Consider the following 26257-nt stretch of genomic DNA (forward strand, 5'->3'; position numbering starts at 1 on the left):
GGCCATCTGTCTTACCCCCATTAGCTCTGCACTCGAAGATCAATAAAAAACATAGTTAGAAGGTGTTAGATGAGGAGGAAAAGTGAACAAGATAGCCACATCTTACAGAGCTATTGTCCTTAAATCCATTATCCTTCTGTGTGAAGTAGGTCATATGGAGAATCTAGGAAACCCTAGTATGTAGTATTGTTATGAGTGTTGTTTCAAATTGCTCCTTTCAGAAATAATAGCTCCTATTTTTCTAAAGAAGACACAATTTCTTTTTCTAGTTGTAGAGGGACATAATATCTTCATTTTATTTATTTATTTTTATGTGGTGCTGAGGATCAAATCCAGTATCTCACATGTGCTAGCAAGTGCTCTACCACTGAGCTACAATTCCAACCAGGAAGACACAATTTCAAGTGAAAATGTTACTTTAAATGCAGTCAGGTTCATGTGTGGGCTTATCCAAAGATCTAGAGGTCATATACTCCTTCTAATGTTTTCACAGAGGTTTGTTTTGGGCTTTCTGTTACATCTCTTGGAAGGCCTTTGTAGAAAGAGAGGGAATAGTTTACTTTGACTAGGAATCTGAGCAATTGGAGAAGTTTCTTTTTATTTATTTATTTATTTACTTATGACAGCAGAATGCATTACAACTACAATTCTTATTACACATATAGAGCACAATTTTTCATATCTCTGGTTGTATACACAGTATATTCACACCAATTTGTGTCTTCATACATGTACTTTGGATAATAATGACCACAATATTCCACTACAATTTATAACCCCATGCCCCCTCCCTTCCCCTCCAACCCCTCTGCCCTATCTAAAGTTTGCCTATTCCTCACATGCTCCCTCTCCCTATCTCAGTATAAGTCAGCCTACTTATGTCAAAGAAAATACTTGGCATTCAGTTATTTGGGATTGGCTAACTTCACTTAGCATTATCTTCTCTAACTCCATCCATTTACCTGCAAATGCCATGATTTTATTCTCTTTTATTGATGAGTAATATTCCATTGTGTATATATGCCACATTTTTTTTGTCCATTCATCTATTGAAGGGCATCTAGGTTGGTTCCACAGTTTAGCTATTGTGAATTGTGCTGCTATAAACGTTGATGTGGCTGTGTCCCCGTAGTATGCTGTTTTTATGTCCTTTGGGTATAGTCTGAGGAGAGGGTAAAAAAATAGGCCCTGATCTCCATCATATGGGATTAGGCCCCAACTTCCTTAATAAGACTCCTGTGGCGCAAGAATTAAAATCAAGAATCAATAAATGGGATGAACTCAAAAAATTTCTTCTCAACAAAAGAAACAATCTGTGAGGTGAATAGAGAGCCTACATCTTGGGAGCAAATCTTTACCCCTCACACATCAGATAGAGCACTAATCTCTGGGGTATATAAAGAACTCAAAAAGCTAAGCACCAAAAAAATAGTAACCCAATCAATAAGTGGGCCAAGGACCTGAACAGACACTTCTCAGAAGAGGATATACAGTCAACAAATATATGAAAAAATATTCATCGTCTCTAGCAATTAGAGAAATGCAAATCAAAACTACTCTAAGATTTCATCTCACCCCAGTCAGAATGGTAGCTATTATGAAGACAAACAATATTATGAAGACAAACAATTGTTGGTGAGGATGTGGGGAAAAAGGTACACTCACATACTGCTGGTGGGACTGCAAATTGGTGCAGCCAATATGGAAAGCATTATGGAGATTTCTTGGAAAATTGGGAATGGAGAAATTTCTTTACAAGTAAAAACTTTATGATATTGGGCCCTGGATTCTATTTGCCTATCCTTTGAAAACAGGCATTGTATCCGTGTGCCATTGTAACAACTGTTTGAAGGATTTCTTCCACAAACTTTAATCAAATGTCTTTATTTGCATTATGGTTCAAATCTATTTTCATCATTTTGGCATTGCTCTTTATTCTGGTGAGTAAATTTTCCAGTCCTGGGTAGAATACATCATATATCCCTTAGAAATGGAATGCTTTTTTTTTCTTCCTTTTTTAAAAATTGGGTTTGAAGTTCTTAAACTGTAAAATGACAGAAAACTATAAACTCTTTTAAAATATTTTACAATGGATGTCTTTGCTTATTTCCCATGTTAGAGAAGTAGAGATTGGTTTACAATGGGCAGTAGAATTTAGTGCTTTGTTCATTGACATATTATAGGACTTCAACTGTTTTTTTTCTTTTTTTTTTTTTTTTTTAGTGTTGGTGTTTTTTGAAAATTGGATTGCATTGTTAAATGCAAAGGGCAGGGAAGAGATGATCTCTTCTAGATATGATATTGCTAGAGAATCCAATTTTACAGTTATTTCTTAGCTATCAATTCTGAGTCTGTGAAATCAAGGCCTTTTGTAAGGGAAGAACTTGTTCATAGTTTTTTTTTTTTTTTTTTTTTTTTTTTAATATCAGGAATTGAACCTAGAGGCACTTGACCACTGAGCCACATCTGCAGGCCCATCTTTAAATTTTTTTTTTTTTTTTTTTTAAATTTTGAGACAGAGTCTCACTAAGTTTCTTAGGGCCTCGCTAAGTTGTTGAGGCTGGTTTTGAACCTTCAATCCTCCTGCCTCAGCCTTCTGAGCCACTGGGATTACAGGGGTGCACCACCACATCCAGCTCATTCATACTTTTTTCTCAAAGCTCAAGTCTATGAATTTCAGAATAAAGTAGAAGTTAGGTATTAAACAAGGTCCTTATATTAGAGCAGAACTGGTTCATATTTAAATAACTTCATGAAGGTCATTTTCTTGCATCCCAGAAAACCATCTCTTCCGTAAATCTCTTAAGAATGAGTGCCTTTATGCGGAAGGGTAGGAATTATTGAAAATAACACATAGCACTGTTTTTCATACAGCTGTATTAATTTGGGTATTAACTGTACTTTAAGATTTGGGTTCATTTGAAAATTTGAGTTTTTGCTATCGGCATAAAATTCTCATCTCTTTGGTAGCAGTTTCTTGAGTAGGTCAAATGCATGAATCTATTCAATCATTGTAGGTATGGAATTCTTACCATTTTTAAAAATTCTTACCTTTTAAAATGGTTCTTTGGTTGTAAAAAATGCTATTTTAAAAAACCACACAAGAATTGGGTATGTTATTACTAGTTCATTTGGAATTTGAAAAATGTAAACTTTAAAACTATTTTTCAGTGTTCCAAGTCAAAGCAAAATTGGCCAAATCAAAAATAACACATATTTTTAATTATTGATCTATCAATCAATAATTAAAAATATGTGTACACCAAGACCAAGTGAAGACTCATCTAGCAAGACCAAGTAACTCATATAGCAAGCATTAAAAAGGCACATTGGCATTGTCTGCACCAAGTTACAAGGTATTTGTTCTATCCAAAATTCCAATTGTTGTCAGTTATTTGCTGTTGTGTACAACACTGAGATGTGTAAATGTATATTTAGAGTAGAACAGTTTATCCTAACAAAGCAAAAGGAAATAAAGTACCACCCCATTATCAATTTTTAGGAATATAAATTACAATTATTTCTGTGTATTCACAAAGTTGAATACTACATATATGTGAAAATAAATGTGCTTTGGCGCTAAATATCTTTCTATATACTTGTCATGAGGATTTATTTTTAAAAAGTCATTCACGAATATATACAGCTATGTGTTTTTTTGTGTGAATCAACAAGACACAGAAAACTATATAAAATATAGTGAAAGTATGCATTGTTATAAGAAATTGAAAAAGGAGGCAGGGAATATTAAACGTAGCATCCAGATTTCCTGTTAGTGTGGTGGGAGTGAGGGAGTTGTGATCTGGGAGGGGAAGGTCATGGATGATAGGAGGTGCTAACTACATTATAAAAATACATTAAACCAGTTTCTTAATGAAATGCTTTTATAAAAATATTGACAATAATATATTATTTATTTGGCTATGGGTATATAAGTTCATGTCTTTAAACCTAAATATAGATTATGTATTTTTCTCATTTTGGAAGTATGGCATATCCTATTAAGATTTAAGAAGATTGTAGTCAAATATTCACTACCTAATGAACTTTTTCTTTCTCTATTTTACAGCCAGACTGCAGTGTGTATGATCATTTTTCAAATATTTGAACAAAAGAATATTTTCCAGTCTGTGCTACTAATGACTTTTAGTGCAATACATGTATGTTCTGCACTGCATTGAAATAAGAACATAAGAGTAAATATTTGTTCTTCTTAAGTAATAAAGAAATCATCACAAAATGATAGGAAAATTCATGTTGCTGATAATCTAAGTACAGCACATAATGAAAATATTCATAATAGTTTTGTATAAGCCAAGGGAACACACTTCTATCTTCACTTAAAATTATTATTCCTGAAAGTAGTATTTAAATTATCAACATAGTCATGCTGGATGTTCTGCAGAGACATAAAACAAATACATAATTTACTACTAAAGACCAACTTAGTAGCCAGTGTGATTTATTTCCAAAGCTGTGATGATAAACAAAGCAGCATAATTGAGCAAGAATGGGAATGACCGCAGCATTCCAAAAGTCTAGGTGGGCACTAGGTTCCCTGATGCTAGAAAGGAACTCATAGGATTGTCAACTGTGATGTCCTTCCAGACCTTCCTGAGAGTGCAGGGCATCTCTAGCCTGGACTCCTTGCCCTCTCCCCTTCACCCTGAAGCAGCTGGTGTTAAAGGTTTATCAGTCTTCTCTATCTTAGGTCCCATTTTCTTACAAAGGAGTTTCCTATTATGAAATCTTTGCCAAGTTACTTCCAAAACTGTTTGCCTCTTGTAGGACCTGGAATAAAGCACTTCCTAATTCCATTTTCTTGGGTCTCATCTGAAGCCCAAGTTGTGGCTGAGTGAGTAGGCAGAGCTGAGTGTTCCCACAGTGGAGAAAGCACCTCTGTGGGGTGGAGGAGCAGGGAGCCTACCTCCTGTAGAAGTGAAGTACAACCTCCCCATCATGACTCAAGTTCAATCCTCCTTTAGAAGCATATAAACTACCCCAGGGAACCTGATGCATTATTTTAATGGTCCTTTTTTCTTTTTCTTTTTCCTTGATTCAACAGAAAATACAATAATAAATTTGACTTGCTTATTATGACAGAAGCTAACATTTTCCTAGAGAAACACATTCCTGTGGCTTTTATTGAACACTATTTCATAGTGGATTCAGCCAACAATAAGAATTTAATACTCAAGGTCTTCCATTCATAGAAGACCAAGAGAATTTTCCTATATGACCCAGATGGGACATAGGACATTCTATATTCTTTCCAACGCTAAGGTTGTATAATTTCAAGACTTCTATTTTCTATGTTTAATAATAAAATGACACTTTAAAAATAAATTTCCCAATTTTATGTTTGACAACACAAAACTTAGTGCAATTTCAATTCCTAAATGCTTTGTTCTGTGAAATGTTAAAGGGTGTTATTTTATTTATTAAAATTTATATAAATGGGTTATAGCTTAGGGCATATGAACATTTTCATGCCTATCATCAAGTAAATATTTCACAAACTTGACCAAATATTATATAATTTTGTATTTATTTTATAAAAAACAGATATTTTGTTCTAAGGATTCAGAACTTCCAGGAGAAGTTCTGGGACACATGAAAATCTAAATAGTACCTCAGGTTAGTGTTATGATCATGAACCTTAGGCAATACTGACATAGACTCTAAAATTTATCATCATATGTCCAAAATTGAATGAGTTGAAGAATCTGTAGAAAGATCATGTAAAATGTATGAGGCTTGGTTAAAAAATATATATATTGTTTTGTCCCAAATCAATTGAAAGTAGATGAGGGATCATGGGATGACAGGTAGCAACAGCTTCATTAACCTAGAATTTCACTTATTGGGCTCATGCCAGCCCAAGATCTTTGTCCAGTTGTCTCCATCTTCTAGCAACTAAGAACAAGCTTTAGCTATGTTCCTAAAGTCACATTTAAACCTTTAATGTAATTGCAGAAGTGTGGGTTGACCATTGTAAGACAGCTAGATATCTGTAACCTATGTTACACCAAGAATGCAGTCTTTTTAATTCATATTTTTACACGTGAGTAATAATGGGGGGAGATTCAGTATTTAATTATTTAAATATTTAAAGTCCTTAATATCTCTTTTAAGGAAAATATTGATTACAATGATAATTTGTAGAGTGACATTACAAAAATGCATTCAGCCAATTGCATCGCCTTTTTAATTATTTTGTAGATGACTTGCATACAAAATTCTTTAGTGAACTCTGGTGCATTCATGTATGCATTCTTTTTTAGAAGTAAACTTTAGATAAAGGCGTACCATGTGCCAGATTCTAGGTCAAATGCTAGAGATAAGATGATAATAGAAATAAAGATAGTCACTCTTCTCTAGGAACTTCAATGTCCTGATTAATGTTATTACCCATTTTTTTAAGTAAATGAAATTTCCCCTTCATATTATGACTGTTCTTCACTCAGCCTGTGAAACAATATTCAACACATTATCTTAGTTCTTATAATAATCTTGTTAGGTAGACTTCAACTCTACTTTTTAGACATACTGAAAAAGAGATACAGGAAATTTAATGACATTTAAAACATGGTGGGAATTTGAATGAAAAACTGAACATTTTATTCTTTTTTATAAACCAGTTTAGTCTTTATTACATGCCAGAGTCTACATTCAAAAGCTGAAGAACCATAATCTGATATTTATGGGTGACAGCAGCAAAAAAAAAAAAAAAAAAGTGTACCTACAAAGGAAGGAAAAATCCAATTGAGACCTAGCATTCCCTTTCTTCCAGTTTTACATTCCACCTGGGCCCCAGCCTACTGGGTGGTGCTAACTACATTCAGGATGGGTACTTCTCACCAATACCCCTGCCACCCATGACGCACAGGCCAACCTTCCCTGAAACCCCCTCACAAACACCTACAGAAGTATTCTTTACCACCTGGCTAAGAAAATCCAGTCAAGTTGACAACCAGAATTATCCATCATAGTGGCTGTACCATCTTACATTCCTGCCAGGGTCATACAAAGGTTCTATAGTTCCTCCACATTCTCACCAACATTAGTTGTTAACTTTTAGATGATGACCACTCTAGTGCTAGTCTGGATTGGATTTAAGGAATCGGGGTGGGGGGAGCTTTAATAAATATGTGAAACTTGTTGTTGATGCCAACTGATTAGAGACACCAGAAGTGCTTCCCTCCATGATAAATGACCACAACAAAGAACAGCAGTTATTTCACTGGAGTGTTTGAGGCAGAGCACAGGAGTACAGTGAGGATGTGGCAGAGATTTTGCAGAGCAAGAAGATACATAATGAACTTATAAAGAAGAGATCACCCAGCATGGTGAGATCAACCATGCAGCAAGAGGGATCTTGCAGGGAAAGCATAAGCAGAGGTCCCAGGAATCAGCATCCAGGGCATAGACACCAGAAGCACTTACTGCTGGAGAACCCCTGCTGGAAAATATCCTCTTAGGGTCCTATGAAGCAGCCAAGCACTTTTCCCACACATCTTATCCCACCCATTCCTACAGACCAGGCCAAAGTTGATCCCAAAGTAACAGAATAGAATAGTGGTTACCAGAGCCTGGCAAGTGTATGGGTGTGGGTGAGAAGAGTGGAGGGCGGGGAGACTGGAGAGAGGATGCTTAAGTGGTACAGGGGAGCAGTTGTAGAAGGGGAAAAACTTTGAATGTTCTATAGCACAACAGGATGGCTATGGCTGACAACAATTAATCTAATATTTCAAAATAACTAGTAGAGAGGATTTTAAAAGTTCCCAAAACAAATAAGTGGTAAAAGGTGATAGATATGCTAATAACCCTGATCTAATCATTACACATTTTATCTCTCTCTGTGTCTATATAGATGTTACACTTTGCCCTATTAATATGTACAATTATCATGGATCACTTAAGATAGTAATACATAGGGATAGAGGAAGGGGATGCAGAGAAATCAGTCAACAGGTACTAAATTACATTTACAAAGGAATAAGAAAATCTGCTGTCCTATTGCCCAACAGGGTGATAAAAAATAACAACCGCATACTGTACATTTCACAAAGTAAGAAGGATTCCCAATTTTTCACCATAAGAAAAATGATAAATATTTTTGGGATGGGGTTGTAGCTCAGTGGTAGAGCACTTGCCTAGCACATGTAAGACACTGGGTTTGATTCTCAGCACCACATAAAAATAAATATATAAAATAAAGGTATTGTGTCAATTCACAACTAAAAAACATTTTAAAAAAACTGATAAATTTTTTGAAAGACATGTTTGATTTGAACATTGCAAAATATATGCATGTATCAAAACATCATAATACCCCATCAATATACATAATTTTGATATTTTAAGTATCCATTAAAAATAAATTTAAAAACAAAATATTAAATGTCTGTATAATGTATGACATGTGTGGCTTGTTGCAAATTATGATGGTCTTTTTTTTTTGCTTTTTATTCTGCTTATGAATACATGTAAACAGAGAAGGACAATGTTTGGAATAAAAGAGTTTCACAATTATTTCAAGTGTAAGATTCAGTTTCATTTTCTCTCAAATGTCATGTCCATTAAATTTTCATGGAACATTTTTCAACTCAAAGATTGTTTTCTAAATCATAGCTTAATTCACTCTGTGAAAGACAGGTTAGATTAAGCTGAGGAATGTAACCATAGTGCATTATTTAAGTGCAGACTATTTTAATATTATATCTTATATGTAAGACAAAACTATGAAATATTTATTATTCTCATATTTATATTAGGAGTTGTAGATTAGAAAGTCTGAATGTGACATTGAAGCTATTCAGTGATTTTGAACTCAGGGTTTTCAACTTCCAAAACTTTTTCCACATCAGATACTAGTTTTTTTTGTTTGTTTGTTTTGATATTGGTATATATATATATATTATAATATATTTCTTTTCTCTCCCTTTTAAATTGGTTCTTTTTAGTTATATACAATAGTAGAATCCATTTTGATTGAATTATATATGCAGAGATTATATCTTATTCTAATGAGGACTCCATTCTTGTGGATGTACCTGATTGTGAGATTCATTTAGGTATTTTCATATATGTACATAGGAGAATTATGTCAGATTCATTCCACTGTGATTCCTATTCCTTCTCCTCCTCTCTTCCCTTCATTCCCATTCCTCCTCCTTTTCTTTCATTCCCCTTTGTCTAATCTACTGAACTTCTCTTCTCTCCATCTGCCTGATTTATTGTGGTTTAGTTTCCACATATCAATGAAAACATTAGATCATTGATTTGGGGGGATTGTTTTATTGAATCAGCATGATGGTCTCCAGATCCATCCATTTACTAGAAAATGTTATAAAATCATCTTTATTTATGAATGAGTAATATTCCATTATGTATATCTTGCTGAGTTTCTTAGGCTCTTGCTAAGTTGCTGAGGCTCACTTTGAACTCACAATCTTCCTGCCTCAGTCTCTTGAGTTGCTGGCAGAAATTAGACTCTGAAGATATTTGATTAAATAACTTCAATGTATCTCCCCCTATTTGAAATTCTAGTGCCTCCTACTTAACTTTAGGGTATAGATCAAAGTATTTAACATATAATTTAGGAGACTGTTCAAGGTGGTCTCAAGTTCCCTCTTGAGACTTCCTTTTCTTTTCTTCCTAATATTCCCATACTGTCTCCTGTTCTCTGGCCAGGGTTGCCAAATGCTGACTCCTGAGACTTATCTGGGAGCTTTTCAAACATATTGTCACACAGGTGTCTTGTATAAACAACTGTGTCACTGTCTTGGTGGTGAAACCACACATTGGTGAATGGTCTCAGGCTGATGCCTAAGCTGATTGTGAATTTGTACTACAGGTTTAACAATGTTCCCACCTGAAAAACTGGTTATAGAGAACACAAAAACTCTCTGCATGAGTGCTTATAACTTTATGTAAATCTATATGTATTTTAAAATAAAAAGCCTAATGAAAAAACCAAACCTAAGATTTGAAGATGATGGAAAAGAGCTAGGCAGCCACTCCCCACCACTCCACAGCCCAGAAAGGAAGCAGAGAAAGAAATAGCTGACCAGAGAAGGGTGACTCAGTACACATTCTAAAACTCAGTACAGGTCAGCCCGAGACTTAGAAGGACTTGCAGCTGAGTTACTGGAGCAAAAAGTAATGGCAGAATTTCATAACCCTGAACCCCTACCAGGGTGAGATCAGAGGGAAGGGTAACAGAGAAAGAGGGAGAGGAATGTCTCATAAGATTACTTCCTCAGCAACAGCTAGAAAGAAAAGCAAACCAAGGTACAATGGGACAGGAACAACCAAGACAGTGAAGGAAAACACAGAGTTCATACCAAATTGTGGACTAAAAGCTATACCCAGAAAGGCAGTCATATTAGAGTCCACAGCTAGCCCATCTCCCTGAAAGATATTAAATAAGTACTGCTTCTCCCCAACTTCAGATAGTAACAACTAGAGGGAATGCCTCTGGAACAGGTTGTCTCAGTCATTCGTGTAGAAGAAACTTATAGAGGAAAGCTTCTAGCTGAAAGTTCCTGCACCCCTCCAACATTGTGGATCAGGGGAGTGGGGTTGAGCTGACCCTCAGAGAGTACTAACCCTAATCCAGCACTCCATACAGCTTCTGCAGGACCTCAGGCAAAGACAGACCAACTGACATCTTACCCCCACCATATTAATTATAGGTAAAACCCTAGTGAGTTGCACCTACCAGGATGGAGGCTTCTGTGCCACAGATGGCCCACAGAAAGCCTGCATCCACAGGCCCCATATTTGTAGACAACTGCCCATTGCTTGGATAGCACTGCCCTGAAGAAATGCCAGCAAAGGGGAATGGATGCCCGCAATTCAAACCACAGGTGGATGCAGAGGGCCATTGGCTGTCTATTCCAGGCATAGAGATGGTACCCCTGTGGATCTACATCAGTCAGGGTGGAGGCTACTCTGCCACAGACAACCCACAGAGAGACCATACCCATAGGCCCCACTGTTGCAGAAGTCACCAAGTGCTTAGCTAGCACTGTCCCCCTAAAAATCCCAGTGGAGGGGAGGGAGAACCCATGTTTCACCAAATGGCCATACTACCAAAAGTATTAGATAGATTCCATGCAATCTCCATCAAAATACCAATGATGTGGTATTGACAAATGGTACAGCTATTATGGAAAACAGTACATAATTTCCTTAAAAATTAAAAGACATGGGGCTGGGGTTGTAACTCAGTGGTAGCGTGCTTGCCTAACATGCATGAGGCACTTGGCTCTATTCTCAGCACCACATACAAATAAATAAAATAAAGGTCCATCAAGAACTAAAAAATATTTTTAAAAAATAAAATAAAAGATATATTGTAAAAAAAATACCAATGACATTCTTCATGGCACTGTAAAAAATGGCCCTAAAATTCATTTGGAAGAATGAGAGACCCAGAAGCAAAGCAATTCTGAGCAAAAAGAGTGATGTAGGAGGTGTTAAAATGCTGGATTTCAAAACAAAACAAAACAAAACAAAACAAAACAAAACAAAACAAAAAAACTACAGGGCTTTAGTAACAAAAACAGCATGGTATTTATATAAATACAGAGATGAAGACCAATGGAATAGGAAAGACGACACAGAGGCACATCCATAGTTATAGTCATCTGATACTTGACAAAGATGCCAAAAATATATGTTGAAGAAAACCTTTTTATTAAATGGAACCAGGAAAACTGGATATTCAAATGTGGAAGAATGAAACGGAATCCCTATCCTTTATCCTGCACAAAAGTCAGCTCAACATGGATCAAAGATTTAGGAATTAGACCAGAAACTTTGCAATTGTATAAGAAAACATAGGCTCAACACTCCAACAGATAGATGCAGGCACTGACTTCCTTAGCAAGGCTCTTAGAGCACAAGAAACAAAACCAAGAATAAGTGGGATGGCACCAAATCAAAAAGCTTCTGCACAACAAAGGAAACAAAATGTGAGAAAGCCTACAGGATAGGAGATCTTTACCAACTGCTCCTCCAAACAGAGATTAATATCCAGAATATATAAAGAACTCAAAAAGCATAATACATACAAAAATAATAACCCTATTAATAAATGTCAAAAAAAAACTAAAAAGACCATCTTAAAAGAAGAAATAGAAATGTCCAAAAATACATGAAAAAAAGTTCAACATTTCTAGGAATCATAGAAATGCAAATCAAAACTTCATTAAGATTTCATCTCACTGTTGATCCATGATGGGGGCGGGGCATGGGAAAATGGAAGAATTTTGATTGGACATGCGGGAGGTAGGAGAGGGGAGTGGGGATGGGGGCAGGAAAGATGGTGACATGAGATGAACATCATCACTCTAGGTACACATATGACTGAACATGTGGTGTGACACTACATTGTGTACAACCAGAAAAATGAAATGTTGTGCTGCAATTGTGTACAATGAATCAAAATGCATTCTGCTGTCATATATACCTAATTTAAATAAATAAATAAATAAATAAATAAATAATATTTCGTTTCAAGGCACTTAGAATGGCAACTATCAAGAATACAAATAATAATAAATGCTGGTGAGGATGTAGGGGGAAATGTTCATTTCTGCATCTTTGGTGGCATTACAAATTAGAACAACCACTCTGAAAAGCAATATGGAGTTTCCTCAAAAGACTAGAAATGGTATCACCACATGACTCAACTATTCTACTCCTTGGTATTTATCCAAAAGAACTAAAATCAGCATACTGTTATGATATAGGCACATGAATGTTTTTAGCAGTACAATTCCCAGTAGCCAAGTTATGGAACCAGCCCATGTGACCATGAATGAATGAATGATTAAGAAAATGTGGTATATACACACAGTGTAGTTTTGGTCAGCTATAAACAAAAATAATTATGATATTTGCTAGTAAATCAATGGAAGTAGAGAACATAATGCTAAGAGAAATAAGCCAGACTGCGACAAGGATCTAATATTTTCTCTCTTATGCACAAAAAGTTATACTACAGATCAAAACAAAGGGAAAAAGGGTGGGGCAAGTGGGGTGGGTAGGGATCCCATGAAAATAGAAGAGAGATCAGTGAAGCAAAGAAAGTAGATTAATGAGGAGAGAGAAGGGACAGGAAAAGAGAGAAACAGTGCAATGAAATTGATGAAGTTATGTATGCATATGAATATGTCACAGTGAATTTCACCTGGAAGTCTGTCTTTGAAGCACTACTATAAAAAATTATAAGTAAATTAAAGAAAAAGGGGAACATGGGGCAGGAAAAGGGGGAGTACTGAGGACTTAAGTGAAGCAAATTATATTACATGCTTATATGATTATATCAAAACGAACCCCAGTATTATGTATAACTATAATGCACTAATAAAAGCATAAAAAGAAAATAAACAAATCTCCAATTAAGTCTAATGCATTTCTGGTATTGCAGTATATTAAGGATCTAGGCATGTGTCCAATTATAATTCTTTAAATTTATTTTTCTATTTCTTATTTCATTCTTTTGCTCTTTCCACCTCAGTATCTTGATAAACTTTCATATGTCTTCATCCTGGGATCTCTAAGTAATCATTTCCTTCTTCCTCCCTTCCCCATACTTCGGAATACATCAGGTCAAATTGTCCTAAACCTCTTGCTGAGGAATATGATGAGAAATATGTATCTCATGAGTTACTCTACAGCCTAGGACAGGGACACAAAATGCACCTGTGTCTTATCTGCACTGGGCCATGTGCCTTATCTCCATCAAGCACTTTACCAACAGATCAATGAGAGAGACTTCTCAGCTGGGTGGAGGTGACTGAGATGGAGAGGGGAACAAAAGAGTCATAGCATCCAGAGCTGTTGGCTTCTTTCCTTTGTGTTCTCTGTATCAGGTAAGTGAACCAGAGATTCTGGAAGATTATTCTGGAGTCCAGTTTCAGCCTAAGGACTTCTCCAAATCCATCCTTCCTGAAATAGCTGCTCGTGCTTTGAGATACCAATGTAGATAATTTCTCAAATGCAGCCAGGGTCCCTGTGCTCAGAGCCAAGCGTGGGGAGAATAAACAGCTCTTTCTTAAATGTACAAAAAAGACATCCTTGGAGTTTCTCTCAAGGATCTGGAAGGCAGTGGTGTGTGCCCACAGTCTCAGTTATTCAGGAACCCTAAGTGTGAGGATTCCTTGAGTTCAAGGACAGTTTGGGCAACACAGCAAGATTTTACTCCTTAAAGTAAACAAATAAGTAAAATAATAGGTAGTAGAGCTTATATTGTTGTTCATCTTTCAATACAGATTTTTACTTTCTTTTCCCCCCATTTTGAAGGTCAGATTCCACAGTTGTTAAATGCAAAGCATGCGTAGTAATGAGGTCTTCTAAATCTGACATGCCTTGATAATTTCATCTGTCATTTTCCAGCTCTGTCCTCTAAGCCAAGGCCTTGTGTAATGAGGGAATCCATTGATCCTTTCATTGACAAGTTGTATTTCTTAAAGCTCAAGTTAGCTCAACAGTTTCAGAATAAAGTAACTGTGAGATATTGAGTAGATTCAACATATTAATGCTTACCAATAATTAGCTAAATACTAATTAGTGTCAATATTATTTCATATTGCACATGGCATAATAAGTGGCTTTCTGCAAGGTATTCATTTCTCTTGCTAGATTGTATCATGTATTAAAATGGAAAAATAAAACCATTATGGCATCTTCAAAGGAAGATTAATAAATAATATATAAGATTGTTTTTCATAAGTTATATTAATTTGGAAAACTTGAAAATTTTCCATATTTTAAGTCATTCTGTGAATACATTGTCTCAGCACTGCCACAAAATGCTTACCTCCTTACCTGCAAAGCTCACCTCCTCACCTCCTTACTGTGCTAAGAAACTAATCAGCATGGTCTTATGCTCCCAGGAAATATGGGTGCTTCTCACCATAGACAATGTGATGCTTTCTTACCCCTTCTTATTTTTCTTTTTGTGTGCTGGATGCAGAAATTTCTATTGCACTTCCAAGACTTTGCAATGAGGTAAGTTATATTGATTAATATGGAAGTTTAAAAAGGTAAGCCTTTACTTTTTTATATTATAATTTTAATAGCAAATTCAGTTAAACAAAATGTGTGCTAGGATGATCCTCCAAAAACTAAAACAAAAAGCATCACAAAATCTTGAATTATTAGTACACAAAAGTCAAGAAATATAGCCTTCCTACAATATAAAGGTGCAAATATCTCATTATTCAAAAGTTCTATAATGGGTATTGCTTCATTATACACAATCATCTAATATACATTAAGGGATAATATGTAAGTTAAGGGGTAATATATGTTAAGGTAGAATTTTTTTTTTATCCTCCTAAAGAAAGAATATTGAAAACCACCCACCCAATTATACATTTAAGGTTGTATTAAACAATTCCCATAGATTCATACAATGGAATATTATAGAGAGGTAAAAAATATGAATTGTAGTACTAAATATCTAAGTAGATAAAGGTCACAAGAATTTTTAAAAGCAGATTCAGCAGAATACACACAATATTATTTATTTTTATAAATTATCAATATGACCAACACAAAAAATCATACTTGTAGCTATACTACTATATATACTGCAAATATGCAGAAATACATATGTAGATAAATACTTGCATATTGAAATTTTTGAAAAATTAAAATAAACATTTAAAAATCAGTTTTATAATTCCTTATAATATAAAATAATGGATGTGACTTGACCTGAATGTGAATAGAAGTTGGGGTGGGACAGCTCAATTATAAAAATATACTCATCCATTTGTATGGATAAATAAAATATTTATGTATGTATAAATAAAAATAATCTTGAATGCGTAAAAATACACCAATATTTATACATGTTTAACTGGGTTGTATGTGCCTCAATGTATATTTTAACACCTTAATATTGAACATATTTATTCCATTTTTGTGTGTGGCATTTGTATGAAGAATAAAAAATATTTTGGAAAATGACTATCCAATAGATTCTATGTTCTCTTTATATTTAACAGCCAGACTGTGCTGTGTATACAGAGCACATACTTCTGTGCTTCAGAGAAACCCTGCCAATCTGTGAAACCAATGGCCAGACTTAGAGAAATACATGTGTATCCTGCAGTGAAAATATGTAAGAACATTAGATTAAAAATTAGCTCTTCTAAAGAGATGAACTATCAAAAATGATTGGAAACCCATATTTCTGATGACCTACCCATAACATACCTAGAAAACAACTATCTCTGTAAAAAGCCACAGGAACACATTTGCATCTTTTCTTGAAGTTCTCATTTATAAAAGAATTTGAATACTTTATCTCTCAGCACAGCTCTACTATATATTCTGCAAATGTATAAATCAATATTTACCTTAATTTAATAATGGCAGACTAATAACCAGTATAATGTAATTACAAAATCCAGATCCTGAATAATAATTTCCATGATGTAGCTCCAAGCTACAGGGAACATAATTGAGTAAGAAACCTAACTACAGAACTCTGAAATACATCACAATTGGGTCTAATACTATGCAGTTCCTTCTCTGATGATCCATTTGTCTCCTCAACTTGGTGACAGCCTACACATCCTCCTTACAGTACAGTGCAGTCTAGGACACCTCACCCAGTCTCCCTACCTGCTCCTTCACTCAGAGGGAGTTTGTATTCTAAAGATTGAACCAGCACTCTTGTTGCCATTCACATTTTCTCTCAGAAGTGTTTCCTTTCATAGAATTATGCATTCAATTCCCAAATTGGCTTCTGCTTCTAGAGAACTACTGGATCTCTAACCCTCTCCTCCTTTGAGCCTGTGCCAGTCCCAAGACTGAGTCAGGACTGAGCATGTAGAAAGAGTCCAGTGACCCAGATCAGGGAAGGGACTCCTGCAAGGCTGGGCAATGGGTGGGGCCTGGCTGCCTGCACAATGAACCAGATGGAGTTTCTCCAAACTTCTGCAAGCTCATGTCCTTCTCATTAAGAAGCATTTTATGCAATATTCAGGGAATTTAAAATGTTCTTTCAATAACTTATTTTCCTCTGTTATTATTTACAGAGAAAGTAAAGGAAATTTAAAGATTTTTTTTTTTCCTGAACTGCACATTCATATGGTTTCCATGGTAATCCCATTTTGTGGTGGATCCTACAATCAAATGGAATCGTCTCAACCAGGGCCTTCAACTCCTAGACAACCAGTGATTTCTTCTATGGTACCCAGATGGAAAGCAGGATATTGAAGAATCTTTCCAACCTGTAAATCTATGATTGAAGTATTTTTATTCTCTCTGTTGAATTCTTCAGTGATAGTTTGAAAAACTATTATTTTAATTTTGTGTTTGATAATATAAAATCTAATATAACTTACAATTACAAATATTTTACTCAACTATTAAATAAATTTATCTTAGTTAAAAATCTTTCTTTGTTGGGCAGTGGGTTAAGATACACGAACACTTTTGTTTAACTGTGACTCAACATTTTCAAAGATGAATACCCAAGTACTTTTCAAAAGTATATACCCGGAATTTTCTTTGTCCTAAATTATGCAGACCTCTCAGAGAGGTATCTAGAAACTTGAATTCATGAGTACTCCCTGGTTAATATTAGAATTTTAGGACTACAAGATGTTAGGAAATACAAACTTAATTCCTAAGGCATAGGACATTTTTTATAATTGAATGCATTGCATAATAGATTCAAAGATACTGTGAGATTTCTGAGACTTGAAAGAAAAAATTTATATTTTCTTTCTGTCTCACAAATTTGTCAAGATAGAGGTTGGTGACCCTATGATACCAGACAACTCATTTCATAAACTTAGGACATCCATTTGCCAGCCAAGATTGATGTGTTTCTATTTCTCATCATCTTTCAACCAGTAGAAAGCAGGTTTTACCTAGTGCCAAATGTTCATTTAAATCTTGATTTAATGTCAGAGATGAATCTGGAAGATAACTACTAATCTGCCATATATACCATGCCGGGTCTGCTTTCCTTTTCAGTAAAAAATTTTAGAATGTACATTCATTACACCGCTAGTATTTATTTGTAGTTAAAGTATCCATTAGAATGTATACTTTTATAGGCACACATATAAAAAGGTATTCATTTGCTTTCATAATTGTTATTATATAGGACATACATCAATACATTTTTCAGTGAATGTTAGACAATTCACATATATGTTCATTTTACTTTTATTCAAGGTTTTTTCCTAAACTCCTATTATGCATCAAACCCTACTTATAATGTTAGGGTAAATTCGGTAAGTAAAAGCAGATATCATCACTAACCTGTAGGTGTGCTCAGTGTACTGGTGAAAGTTAGTATCCATTAATGAATAAAAATTCTACTTCTGCCTGACTCCCACACAAGCTGAGTCAGTTCCCCACATCCCACATGCCAATGTAACTTAGTTCTATGAAGATCTTATTAGATACATATTAGCTCCATATTTTAGCTATAATAAAGTAAAACACTGTAGGTTTAACAATATCTAAATATTGTCATTTGGTGAGGAAATACAGTACTTTTTAATTGAAAGTTTGACTTTTTTTTAGATTAAACATGGGAGCTGAACATGGGGGCACTGAGCTTCATCCTCAGCCTTTTGTAATTTTTGAGACATGGTTTTGCTAAGTTGCTGAGACTGATTTGAATCTGAGATCCTCCTGCCTGAACTTTCCAGGTCACTGGGATAACAGGCAACACACCACCATGTCTGGCAGATCTAAACTTTATTCTGATCATAAATTCCTCAGAAGCCCTGAATGCATTGCATAATAGATTCAAAGATACTGTGAGATTTCTGAGATTTGGAAGAAATGATTTGTTCAAATTAGCTCTTTGGTACTTGAGTATCTGAATAGAAAAGGAGTAGGACTTTGTAAATTAATCAGTCAATTTGTATAAGTTTGATATGAGAATGGGCATGCTTCCTTCTAGACTTTTGATCTTGCTGGTGTAGTCTTATCTGGTTTGGACATAAATCCCATTCATCAATGGGAGCTTTCCTCTGAAGTCCAGAAGTTTTCTCCTCAGCTAAACTCTGTGACCCTCACTTTATATCTTTTTCAGCAGAGAGGTAAATAGGCCCTTTTACTCTCCTCTTAAACATAGTCCTCACATCTCAGGTAATAGGAGGCACTACAACAAGCCTCCTCTATTCAGGACTGTCCCATAAAAAGTGGTTATGCACTATTGTAATCATGTCTAGAATTTTTTTCCCTATTTAATATGCACTTCCCTTTCCAGGAAACCTTTCCCATCCAATATTCTGCATCAGAAATAGTTGGCATGGGCCTCTATCATGATGTCCATGTAGACACTTGAAAGTGCGAGGATGTGTATAATATTTACTTCACTGTAATAATGGAGTACTTTCTACACGTGTTAGATCTGGGTTTTCCAATAAATTGGCATGGAACATCACTGATATTAAAGGTTCTTTATAAATCCTGATCTTCTATGTTGCAAAAATCAGCAGGTAGGATTAGGGTGGCAATTTACCAACAATCACAGAACTTTAAATTCAATTTAAATATTTTGTTCCTAACATTTCCTATGAATAATAAATGATAGATATTATAATTGTCATATTTACAAAAGATCTATGAATTAGAGAGTCTAAATATTGAATCACAGAATCTAAATTAAGAAAGGATAAGATTTGTACCAAGATCTTTCATCTGCCAATGTTTTTTTCACTGAGACAGACTGCTAGGGACATTAACTAAGAAGAGAGTAACTTGTAATAAATGTCTCCCTTTCTTTAAAATCTTCCATTATCCTCTTAGTGCTGCTGAAGTAAAGAACACATTTTTGCCATATTTTAAGACAATGCCCCATATGGTCTCACTCCATTCCCTAGTCTTCATCTCTCTTGCTCCAAGCATTTGCACCCTGTTTTCTGAAGATGCTTCCCTAAAGTTGGCTGCACATGAGATTCACCTGGGACCTCTCATAGCATGCCAATGCTCAGGCCTCTTCTTCTAAAGATTGATCCATTGTTTTGAAAGTAGACTGATGAATCCAAAGTCTTTGAAAGTTCTCCACGACTCTAACATGCATATAGTTCGGATAAACACAAAAAAACTTAGACCCAGATCTAAATATCATTCCTAAACTTCTTTTTCCTGATGGATTCTCTTTTCCCTTTTAAGAAGGTATGTGAAAGCTTTTCAAGCTTTCACATACCTTCTTATCTTAGGATCTATAGCTTGCTTTCATTATTTTCTCTTTCTTCCTTGTACTTCTGAGTTCACAAGATCAAATTGTCCTCATGCCTCCTGCTGAGTGAAAATCTTTTGAGAAGTATTTGGGAGGCACCTCTCTTGACCTACTTTACTGCCTCCAGGAAAGACAACAGAATACCTTTGTGTCTTATCTGGGCTATCTGTCTCGCCCCCATGGAGCTCCTCACACACAGGTCAATAAAAGAGACTTAGATATAAGGTATTGGTTGAGGAGGAAAAGTGAACAAGATAGTCACAACCTCCAGAGCTGTTGTCCTTAACTCATCTTCTCTCTGTGTTAAGCAGGTTAAGTGTGCATCTAGGGAGAGAGCCCTCTTGTGTGCATCATTGCTGTAAGGACTGCTCCAGGTGAGGCCTTCCTGAAATAATTCTTACTACTTTTTGAAGAAAATAACCAAGATTTGAATGTACTTTTTTTTTTTTAATGCAACCAGTCCCTTTCTAGGCTGGTTGAGAAAATGGAAGAGTGAGTAATGAGTAGCTTTTTCCTTTTTGTTAGTAGTTGTTTTCTTGTGCTTTCTCTTGTATCTCTAGAGGTTTTCCATGATAACTTTTTTTTAAGGAAAGAATACATTGAAAATTTGTTATTTGTCTATTTATTTTATACTGGGGATTGAACTCAAGGGGTGCTTAACCACTGAACAACATCCCAAGCCCTTTTTATTTTTTATTTTGAGACAGGATCCTGCTAAGCTGCTCAGGGCCTTGCTAAATTGCTGAGACTGGCCTTGAACTTGGGATCCTCCTGCTTTAGCCTCCCAAGGCACTGTGATTACAGAAGTGCACCACTGCATCCAGCCTATGATATCTGATGACTTGTTTAATTCTAGTTCGGGTGGTGGGTTTCAAAGGGAATAGTCCTCCCTACTAGGAAATCATAGCAGTTTCTTTAAAAATAAGAAACATCATGAAATCAGGCCTGTTTCTTTTTATTTGATGTGTCAGGTATCATTGTTAACAACACTCCAAAGAGTTTCTCCACAGACCTATAAAATGACTCTCTTCTCATCAAGGATCAAACTCATGTTCATCATTGTCTTGACATTTCCTCTTTATTCTGGTGAGTAAATTTTCCAATCCTGGGAGAAACACTTCAAATATCCTAGAAAATTCTAGAAACAACTGCTGTGATCAAGATTGAATGAGTTAGTTTTATTGCAGGATATAATCCTTCAACTGGTGAGATAAACCAATGCACTTTACAAGTGTCTCTTTAAAATCCAATTAGTGGCTTGCTTTTTCTCATTTGTCTCATTTGAGAAGTTGAAAAGAGTTGTGATTAGAATGGGCTTATAGATTTTAAGTCTTTGCTCACCTATATAACTCAAGAACTTTAAATTTATTTTTCTTTTGGGAGCTCAGATTCCACTATTGTTAATGCAATGTTCTAGGAGAAATAATACCTTGTAAGTCTAGCACTCCTGTGAACCTAATTTGTTGTTTGCCAGCTTAGAGTCCTCTAAGTCAAGGCATGGTATAAGAAGGGAGGTCATTGATATATTAATGGGCAATTTATCCTCCCAAGAGCTCAAGTTCAGCTATGAATTTCAGAATAAAGGAATTGTGATACAGTAGATAGAATCTTGAAAGTAGAAAAGAATATTGATTTTTTTCCTACTTAAGTGAACATATGCAAGATATTTTCATCCCTAAGACCAGAATGGTTTATTTAAAAATTTATTCAAAAATTGAAAAATTCAGTCATTATAATGAGGGTTATAAATAAACAGCATAAATAATATTTTTATATGTAGAGCTGGATCAGTTTGGATCAAAATTGTCTAGATTTGCTTTATTTTGAGTTAATTTTTTAATAACTGCCACAAAATTATCAAATCTTACTTATAATACTGTTCAATTTGCATAAATTTCTACTATAAATACATGTGGGTACTTCTTACCAGAAACTATGTTCTTTGTTTATATTTTAACTTTTCATTTTTGCTTTGTTTTCAGAAACTCTCTTTATAAAATCAGTAATTTACAGGCATCCGGTAAGTTATTACTCATTGGTTTGGAAGTTGAAAAAGGTAAAATCTTAATTATTTTGTAAATTGAATATTTTAACATGAAGTTTACCAAAGAGAATGAACACAGAATGAGTTTTTGCAAATAAAAATATATTTTTTTATTACACCACATTCAAGAAACAGAATCCATCCAAAAATATGAGACCATTTGTAATAACAAATGGTCTCACATCTATACACAATGATAAAATGAATACACTTCCCACCAAGTTCCAGTCATTGGCAGTGAGATGCTATTGTGGACATGCTTCTGAGAGAGAAAATGCTATTTAGAGTAGAATTATTTATTTGAATAAAATGAATGAAAGGCTGGACCAACCAGTTACTGATTCACTGTTAAAAATGACTTCTGTATATTCATATAGTGGATTGCTACCTAACAGCAAAAATAAATCAACTACAGCTATAAATGTCAGTTTATGCATGGGTCATATGATGCATAAAAAGCAAATCATACATAAGAACACACATGCCATTGTTTTCTTTGTGTAAATTAACAAAATGTCTAAAATTGAACAAGTATGCATTAATGAATACTTTCATAAAAATGAGATATATGAACATGAGTGCATGTAGTGAATACATACATTGATATGCAGGGAAATTGTACAGGAATTAATAAACAGAAAATTCAATTGTGTGATTTCCTCTGGGAGGGGAGGGAAGGGAGATGTAATCTGGAGGGAAAGTCCATGGACATTTTAGGATCATGTTTAATCAGTTTTATGGCTCTTTCTTTGTAAAGGGCTTATGCACAATAGAAAATGGATAATTATTCTCTTACTTTTTACTGTACTATGTTAGTTTAAATGTTTATCTTTATATTAATGTATAGAATATATTTACCCCTTATGGATGGATGAGATACATATTAAAAATGAAGAACATTTTATTCACTGGCCTATTTTTCTGGTATGCTTATGTTTTTTCTGTATATTTTATAGACAATTTGTGGTTTGTATAATCAACTTTTCAACATTTGCACCAAAGAATATATTCCAGTCTGTGGATCAGATGGTCATACTTATTGCAACAAATGTATTTTCTGCATGGCCTACAAGTAAGAACATCATGGTAATTATATACTGTAATTAATGAAGAACTAGTTATTATATTAGTAATATATGCAGAACACATAGAAAAAAAACTAATGTGCTGTAAAAGACAAAGAAACACTTGTACCTATCTTTGTTTGAAATTGTCATTTCTGAAAGTGATTTTGTATTTGAGAATATAGCCATGCCGGGTATTCTGAAAACGTACAACTTAATGAGAATAGTGGCAAACTAGTAGCCAATATGACGTGATTCCAAAGCCCTAAGGCTAAACAGACCTCTGCTATACATTGAAATCTGTGAAATGGACCCATTCATGAAAGAAAGGGACTCCCCCAGTGGTCAAATTTGTCCCTTGAACTCCACATTTTCCAAGCCTTCCTCAGACCATAGGATATTATAAGGAACATCCACTCAAAATTCCATCCCTCTCCCCTTCTCCTAAAGGACTTAATGTGATGATGGATTTGCTCGAATTCCCTACTTCATTTGCAGTGTTTTCTTCTGGTGTTTCACCTCATAAAGTCTTTGTACTTATAATGACCTAATTGCCATGTCTTTCTCAAGGACGAATAACATGATCTCTTATTCTCTGCTTTCTCAGGTCTTGCCAGATTCCAAGTTTGAGGCAGGACTGAGGAAGTAGAAAATGTTAGGTATCCTCATAGTTGGAGATAGGCAGGGACTGGGAGCCGGTAGGGTTCAACCACTTGTAGAAGCAGAACATAGTCTCTTCATCATGTCCAGAGTCCCAGTCTTGCCCCTTAGGAAACTCTTGGTGCACTTCCCAGGGAGATGAATGTGTTCTTTTATTTATTTATTTTTGTCCCTCTCCATTCTCCTTCTCTTTCTTTTTCTACAGAAAAAGTGGCTACAAACTTAGTTTCGCACATTATGGTAAATGTTGAATTTTTGGAAGAGTTACATATTCCCATGGATTTTATTGTGGTCCCATTTTTGCAGTGAATTCTACAAGCAATTTGAAATTTTGCAATTAGGATCTTATGCTCCTAGAAGATCAGGTGAATCTTCCTGTAGGACACAAAATACTTGACATTCAATGTTCTTTCCAATTCTAAGATTCCGGGATTTTAGTATTTTATCCTCTGTGTTCAACTATCTAAATATTAATTTTCAAGTTAATATTATGTTTGGTAATATGTAACCTAATGTAATTAACACCCTATTTTGCTTAATAAAATATTAAACTATCTTTATGAAAATGTCCTTTGTTCCTTTGGATAGTGGGTTAACCCAAATGCATTCTTCTGATAATTACACATGAATAATTTTGAAGCAAAGGGTCTATTTTCAAACTATTACATATTTGTAAAGAATATAGCTGTTTGGTATCTTCTCTGTCCTAAAAAAATGAGAATATTTTCTTTGTCGAGTCTGGAAACTTGAATTTCTAAGAAGCACCCAGATTAATGTTATAATCACAAACTTAGGCAATACTGACTAAGACTGTAAGCTCTAGAATATGCCTGAGATTGAACAGACCGTAGGATCAATACAAAACAAATGCAAGGTTTATGAGATTCAGGAAACATTTTTTATATTTTCCTTTCGTGCTTGCAAGTTAGTGAGATGTAGTGGGGTGGCCTGGGATGATAGGCAACCATGCCTTCCTTGACTTAGGGTGCATATTATGGTTTTCAAGACAGATACACCTTCATTCCCTTCCATCTTTTAGCATAAGAAATAGGAGACACTATGCCATGCATTTTTCTTATGATGCTATGTCATATAATTTTTTAGTTGGCTTTGCAATTCATTTCGACCAAAACCAAGGGAAAAAAATATATTATTGTTTCCTTGAGAAACTTGTTTGTTTTGGTTCCATATGCACTCTACCTCAAGTTCATTTTTAGTTTTGGTTGTAGTATGATCAAGATTCTAAGTTGTTATCCTCTACACAGACATCTAAATGTTCCAGTTCTACTTCTTTTTTTTTCTGACTGACTGAGAAAAGTATTCAAAAAAGTATCCAATTTAGTGTTCCAGAATAAAATAGATCAAAAACTTGGAGACAGTCTGGTTATACTAATAAAATGAAGAAGATGTAATTTTGGCAAACCACATTTCTATAGAAATAGAGGTAGTATTTTGAATTATTATTCTTATATCTAATGATGATGCCTGTAATGTAGGAAAAATTAATATTCGTTTGTTGTCTTTCAAAAATGCTCAAAGAGCAGTTCCTAGAACTACTTCCTGCTTTCCCCTGTATAGGGAAAGATAACTGCCTATCACAGAGCCTTTACAGTATTGACAGCGTTGTACTGGATCTATCCTATGCCATCTGTTATTTTATTTTGTCCTCATTAAATAATAAGATCAGTACAAACATCTCTGCCACAAGAAGTTTTCAAAATACATGGAGAGGACAGGACTGAAAAGGATATGAAAAAAATACATAGTAATGGAAACTATGACATCGGTAAAAGCAATTGACACATATACATCCACATATATGGTCAACTAATGTTTGAGAAGAGTGTCAAGAATACACAATAGAGGCTGGAGATGTGGCTCAAGCGGTTGTGCACTCGCCTGGCATGCATGCAGCCCGGGTTCTATCCTCAGCACCACATACAAATAAAGATGTTATGTCTGCCAAAAACTAAAAAATGAATATTAAAAAAATTCTCTCTCTCTCTCTCTCTCTCTCTCTCTCTCTCTCTCTTTTAAAAAAAAAGAATACACAATAGGAAAAGGAAAACCTCTTTTATAAATCATGTTCATAATTGCCCAATAGGTTTACAGTGGAACTATCAGCCATATTTTGTATTTTATTTAGAGACAGGGTCTCACTGAGATGCTTAGCACCTTGCTTTTGCTGAGGCTGATTTTGAACTCAAGATCCTCCTGCCTCAGCCTCCCAAACTGCTGGGATTACAG

The 26257-nt window shown here is 35.0% G+C and overlaps 1 pseudogene; it reads left to right on the top strand.

Annotated features, from left to right (window-relative positions):
• The first annotated feature begins 21261 nt into the window (after window positions 1-21261).
• On the top strand, window positions 21262-23389 carry LOC143641747 (sperm-associated acrosin inhibitor-like; annotated as a pseudogene).
• The last annotated feature ends 2868 nt before the right edge of the window (window positions 23390-26257 follow it).

This window comes from Callospermophilus lateralis, chromosome 5 (assembly GCF_048772815.1).
Source record: "Callospermophilus lateralis isolate mCalLat2 chromosome 5, mCalLat2.hap1, whole genome shotgun sequence".
Classification (NCBI taxonomy): domain Eukaryota; kingdom Metazoa; phylum Chordata; class Mammalia; order Rodentia; family Sciuridae; genus Callospermophilus; species Callospermophilus lateralis.